Source organism: Sinocyclocheilus rhinocerous, unplaced genomic scaffold (assembly GCF_001515625.1).
Source record: "Sinocyclocheilus rhinocerous isolate Xijiao unplaced genomic scaffold, SAMN03320098_v1.1 scaffold2868, whole genome shotgun sequence".
NCBI classification, from domain to species: Eukaryota; Metazoa; Chordata; class Actinopteri; order Cypriniformes; family Cyprinidae; genus Sinocyclocheilus; species Sinocyclocheilus rhinocerous.
The window spans coordinates 56721-63434 of record NW_015623782.1 but is presented as its reverse complement, the minus strand read 5'-3'; the positions used below and the strand labels follow the sequence as shown (position 1 = coordinate 63434).

Below are 6714 nucleotides of genomic sequence, written 5' to 3'. Positions count from 1 at the left end.
CAGGGAAAAAATCATGAATATTTTTCGCGCAAAGAAAACAAAAATAACGATTTTCTTCCACATTTTCGTCTCTACTGCGTCACTTTGGACGCGGGTTCACGATGCGAGCGTGTGCCGGCGCTGACCCAGATCCGGCGAAAATTCGGAATAAATTTGTTATTTTTGTTTTCTTTGCGCGAAAAAGTATTCTCGTAGCTTCACAGTTGAACCGCTGATGTCACACGGACTACTCTGTCAATCATCTTGGTACTTTTCTGGACCTTGATCGTGGTAGTTACCTTGCCGTCTATGGGAGGGTCAGAGCTCTCAGATTTCATTTAAAATATCTTAAATTGTGTTCCGAAGATGAACGAAGGTCTTACGGGTTTCGAACGACACGAGGGTGAGTAATTAATGACAGTTTTCATTTTTGGATGAACTAACCCATTAAAGAGCAGAAATAAACATCCAATCAAATGCAGAAATGACCTTTTGTACATTCCAGATAATCAAACATTGTAGAAACAAAAACACAAGCATTAAAAGCAAACCGATTCACTTGACAAACGAGTCAAACAGCACGCTAACGACTGCGCGGGTCCGTCTGAAGCCTGTAGACGGAGCGCGTCTGATGAAGGAATGAGAGGAGACTAATCTTCATCCGAGGAATCCCTGTCAAAGTTGTAGGCCATGAAGAGAACGTCAGGTCGAACGGGGACCAGAGCGTGGCCCGGTTTCACCATCTCAAAGCCCAGAAAGCTGAACGTACGCACCAGTTTCACTAGAAGAGGAAGAACACACACACGTCAGTGCAGCACACGCGTGAGACGGAGGTCTGAGCAGAGTCTGACGTACCACGATCGTCCCTGTTCTTATAGAAGCAGACGAACACACTGACGACTTTCAGACGTTCTTCAGCAAACTCCAGCAGAGAGACGAAGCTGGAAACAGCAGAAACACACAAGCGCTTCGGGATTAATGCAATAAATCAGCTAGATTTGTGCTGAATGGGAGTCTAGATGCCATGGAGGAGCCCCATCCTAACATGTATAAGAATTAAGCATTAAAATGTATAAAACCCCAAATTATACTGTGAAAAAAATGTTGTGGAAAAAATCACATTTTTTTCTAGTTATTATTGTACTTAATTTTTTTATCTAATTTGTATTCTATATTTAATGCCAAATTTGTATTTATTTTTATTCAAATTTGTATTTATTAATTTAAATCTTTAAAATGTATTTTAATCTCATACTCTATCATATTTTAAATGTTTTAATCTAGTATTTCAGTCTCATTTTATTTTAATCTAATATTTTATTTTAATTTCATTTTAATGCACTGTTTATTTCATTTCTTATTTATTTTACAATAATTTACATTAGATATCTTTATGTATTATACTACATTATGTATTATTTACCATTTAATATTTTATCTAATATTCTATTTCTATTTTAATTTAATATTTCATTTTTTATCTAATTATATTTTTAGTAAAAAATTTTTTCATTATTTCAATTTAATTTATCCAATTTGTATTATTTATTCATTTAAATCTCAATTTTACTATTTATTTTAATGTAATACTTTATTTCAATCATATATATTATTTTGCTGTAATATTTTATTTTAATTTATTTTAATTAAATTTAATTCAAATTCAAATTAAATTTTTTAATTTCATTTTTTATTTATTTTTCATCTTTCATTTTTATTTATTTAAACTTTTTAAATTTATTTTACTCTTATTACTTTTTTTCCTCTCTCTCTAAACATTTCCACGGACCCCCAGCCCTCCCTTGTGGCCCCTAGAGGTCCCGGGCCCCTGCTCTAGATGTTGTGGGTGGTTGTCAGGGTGTTGCTATGGTGTCGTGTGTGGTTGCTAGGCGCTCACCTCTCTTTGCTGCCCTCTGGAAACGGTTCGCAGGGAATCTCCACGAACAGGCCGGGGCCTCGAAGCACCGCCTCCCATTTGATCGCCCGGGAAACGGTGGGCCGGCTCTGAAAGTGCAGTATCCGGGGGCGACCGGCCCCAGCGGGCTCTTCGGTCACAGTCAACTTCCTGTCCTGTGGAGCCAATCAGAAGACGTGTTTGTTAGGGACACAAAGACGCAGGATACAGTATATTCCTGAGCATTACTTCATATCGGTGTTCGTTTCTGCTCTGCAATTGAAGGACTTCTGTTTCATTGTGTGTTTGCCTGAATGATGCGTTGTATTTCTGCTGTTTATACTAATCATTTAGTCCTTTTCATTAGTGGCTTTCTTTTTTCCTCTTTGTAAAGCACCCTCGAGTTATTGAATGGTGCTTTATTAAAAAAAAATTATTTTTACATTAATAATAATAATAAATACAAATTAATAACACAAATTAACAAAAATAATATAAATATACAGTAGAAAACTTTAAATAAATTATAAAATATAATAAAATTAGACAAGTAATATAACTTTTAATAATACTTTTACATATATTTATTGTATTTTATTAATAAAAAGCACCTCAAATACACAAATTACTATTATTAAACCCAGTTTTCTGTTCACACAGGTTTCTAAGTCTGCCTAGAAAAGCGCTATATAAATGTAATGAATTATTATTATTATTATTAAATCAAGAACTAAAACACTCCGGCCAATTGACCATCTGAACAATCTCTGATGTAAGAAATGAGGTCAGATTAATAGAGTAAACCTGAACATGCAGTGTGAGACAAACCTCATCATGTGTGTGAAAAACACAGTCAGTCGTGTGTGTGTGTGTGTGTGTGCGCGCGCGCTGCTACAGGCCACTGAAATCACACCTATCACATGACAGGATATGACACGTCTGATGCACCACAATACGCCATCCTGCTGACAGTGTGCTGAAGATTTGATTTTAAAAAAGACAACACACACTGATGTTAGCAGAGATGTGAATGTTTCGGAGAAGAGCATTTGACACTCTGCTGGACAATGAGGGCTCGTTCTGTGTCGTGTGCAGAGTGTAGTATCTAGTGTGCAGTATGCAGTGTGTAGCATGTAGTGTGTAAAGAGTAGTATGCAGTGTGTAGAGTGTAGTATGTTGTGTGCAGTATGCATAGTGTGGTATGTAGCGTGTAGTATGCAGCGTGTAGAGTGTGGCTTGTAGTGTGCAGTATGTAGTACGCAGTGTGTATCTTGTAGTGTGTAGAGAGTAGCATGTAGTGTGTAGAGTAGTATGCAGTGTGTAGCATGTAGAGTGTAGTATGTTGCGTGCAGTTTGCAGTGTGTAGAGCATAGCGTGCAGTGTGTAGATACTCACTGAGTACAGCTGCTGCAAAACACACTGATGTTAGCAGAGATATGAATGTTTCTGAGAACGCAGAACCCGAAATTACACTCAGATTCTCAGAAGAGCATTTGACACTCTGCTGGACAATAAGGGCTTGTTCTGTGTCGTGTGCAGTGTGTAGAGTGTAGCGTGCAGTATGCATAGTGTGGTATGTAGCATGCAGTATGTAGTATGCAGTGTGTAGCTTGTAGTGTGTAGAGAGTAGTATGTAGTATGCAGTGTGTAGAGTAGTATGTAGTGTGCAGTATGCAGCGTGTATAGTGTGGTATGTAGCGTGTAGTGTGCAGTATGTAGTATGCAGTGTGTAGAGAGTAGTATGTAGTGTGCAGTATGCAGCGTGTATAGTGTGGTATGTAGCGTGTAGTGTGCAGTATGTAGTATGCAGTGTGTAGAGAGTAGTATGTAGTGTGCAGTATGCAGCGTGTATAGTGTGGTATGTAGCGTGCAGTATGTAGCGTGCAGTATGGCTTGTAGTGTGCAGTGTGTAGATACTCACTGAGTACAGCTGCAGCTGCTGCTGCGGTGGTGCCGCTGTGGATGTGTGATCCCGTGCTCCGTTCCCTCGCCCACCTGGGATCTTCAGAGGTGGGTGAGGGGCATCAGGAACACCACAGAGGCCCTGGACCAGTGGAACTACTACAGCACAGAGACAGACTGAGGAGAAACACAGAAATACAACATCACCACAGACACAACACACACACACAGCAGAGGAAGTCGATCAGCCGTGACACACACTGCTCTATGAGCGTCAACAGGAATTACACACACACACATTTTTACAAACATTAGCTGCCAGGAAAAGACAACCTACATTTCAGAGCCGTTTTTTTTTTCTTCCCAAAAAACATTGGGTAATCTAAAGTCATTTATAAAATGTAAGAAATGTGCTTATTTTTGTGTGTATGGCATTTCCCTAATATGTGTAGAGTATTATGTAGTGTGCAGTATGCAGCGTGTATAGTGTGGTATGTAGCGTGCAGTATGTAGCGTGCAGTATGGCTTGTAGTGTGCAGTGTGTAGATACTCACTGAGTACAGCTGCAGCTGCTGCTGCGGTGGTGCCGCTGTGGATGTGTGATCCCGTGCTCCGTTCCCTCGCCCACCTGGGATCTTCAGAGGTGGGTGAGGGGCATCAGGAACACCACAGAGGCCCTGGACCAGTGGAACTACTACAGCACAGAGACAGACTGAGGAGAAACACAGAAATACAACATCACCACAGACACAACACACACACACAGCAGAGGAAGTCGATCAGCCGTGACACACACTGCTCTATGAGCGTCAACAGGAATTACACACACACACATTTTTACAAACATTAGCTGCCAGGAAAAGACAACCTACATTACAGAGCCGTTTTTAAAATCATTTATAAAATGTAAGAAATGTGCTTATTTTTGTGTGTACGGCATTTCCCTAATATTAGCAATATTAACTAAATAAATAAACAAAAATAAATACAAATTCGATTAAAATAAAACAATTATACACATACAGTACAAGTAGAAAAAACAATATAAATATAAATGAGAAACTATTATAGTTTTTATTCATATTTTAAATGAGATTTTATTTTTATATTTTGTATTTTAATTTTTATTTAGTTAAAATGCTAGTAATTTTGTTGTGTTTTTGACGTTTTTATTTGGGGTGGGGTTAAATGCCTATATCATTTTTTTATTAATTTTCTGTTTTTTTTTTACTACATCAAGTTAAACTAAATAAAAATGTTGCCTTGGCAACTAGTAAAAATTTTTTGTATGGTTTTAGTTTTACTTGATACTAACCCTGGTAATAGAAACTAAATATTGTCCAAATATGATTTTACGTGCATGCATATATATATATTTTTTTTATATAAATGAGCACATTAAATACACACATTTCTATCACACACCCCAGTTCTCTTTTCATACAGCTTTCTAAATGCTTCCCAAATAATCTCTTTTTTTATAGTCCACAAAATTCAAAGGTAAACGCAATGTTCAGCTTATATCTTTCCAAAACCTTCTCAAACAGACAAACATGTAGCATTTTGTAGGATACTTAATAATGGTTATTGATACAATTTAGTCATTTTTCACACTTTGTCCCAACAGATATTACAAAAAAGCAGGAAGAAGAGACAGAACAGTGAATATTTCTTACCTTATCGCAACATAAATAAATATAAATACCACAAACAATTTCACGACATTCTTTTCAAGGTCACATGCAATCAAGCCACAAAACGCGAGTAATAAAGTCATAAAAGATCAATGAGCATTAATGTGCAATAGACGTCACTGTTACATACGATCTCATCTAACCTAATTTCTAATCTAATTTTAAAAAACACGAAATAAAACACAGTACAACACTATATAACTAAACACATTTGAATAAGTAAACGCATGTCGGCGCGATCAAAGGCCCGAGGCGGATGACGTCACGACGGCTTCTGTGACGTACGTGCGAAAACGAGGCCTTCGACGTCAAAGCACAGAACAACACGACTTTATAACGAAATCAACACAATAAGAGCGTTAATCATTTGAAAATATAGTCATATACCGCTGAATGTAAAATTAGAGAACAATCGGGTGTGTGAAAGTGAATTTAAAGGGCTACATCCGATTATGCCGCAGAAGCTACCACATGATTTCATTCAGATGGATTAAAGTGTATAATTTTAACATGACACGGATAATAAATCAGGGGTTTCAACACGTTCAAAGCTTTAAAAGTATCACGCACAGTGTGTGTTAGCGGTCGCAAATGTTGAACGCGATTCAAAACCAGCCGCTAATATTAGCATTAGCCTTCCAGGCCATGAGAGAAAATAACTCCCGGTTAAAACTTAAGCCACTATTATGACTCTATAAACTCATATCTACAGTGTGCGGCTGTTGTAAACGGTTGAATGTGTGTGAACGGGCTGTTAAAGGCCTGGAAGTCTCTCACCTTCCCATCATGTCGTTAATACTGTTACTGAACGCCTCCATGATGCTGCTAGTTTCACACGGTTTATTTCCTTCTTTCTCACGGGCAAAGCAATGACTGTTTAGGATCCGCTGGAGGTTGGATTTTACCATCCGGCCTCGGGAGAGTTCACGGCGGCCTGTGTGCGCTCGTCTGCGGTCGGCAATAAGTGAGGAGCTTAGAGGCGGAGACGCGACAAAAACATGATCCGCGCTACTACGGCGAAGGCGCGGCTCATGAATATTCATCGAGCCGTAATGGCGTCAGGCAGCGAGAGGCGCCGAGCGTCCCGTCACGTGGGTCATTGATATTCAAAAGCGAACGCTTTTAGCGAATCGGCTCGGTTGAATGTGCGAGCGTGTGCCTGCGTCATTAATATTCATGAGCTGATCCTTCGCTATAGTGCGCGGACGGGACGCGCAGAGGCATTTGTTCAGCGAGTGGAAAATT

General features: G+C 38.8%; 1 pseudogene; it reads right to left on the bottom strand.

The window, feature by feature from the left end:
* Positions 1-360: 360 nt before the first annotated feature.
* Positions 361-6493, bottom strand: LOC107736846 (ornithine decarboxylase antizyme 2-like; annotated as a pseudogene).
* Positions 6494-6714: the final 221 nt, after the last annotated feature.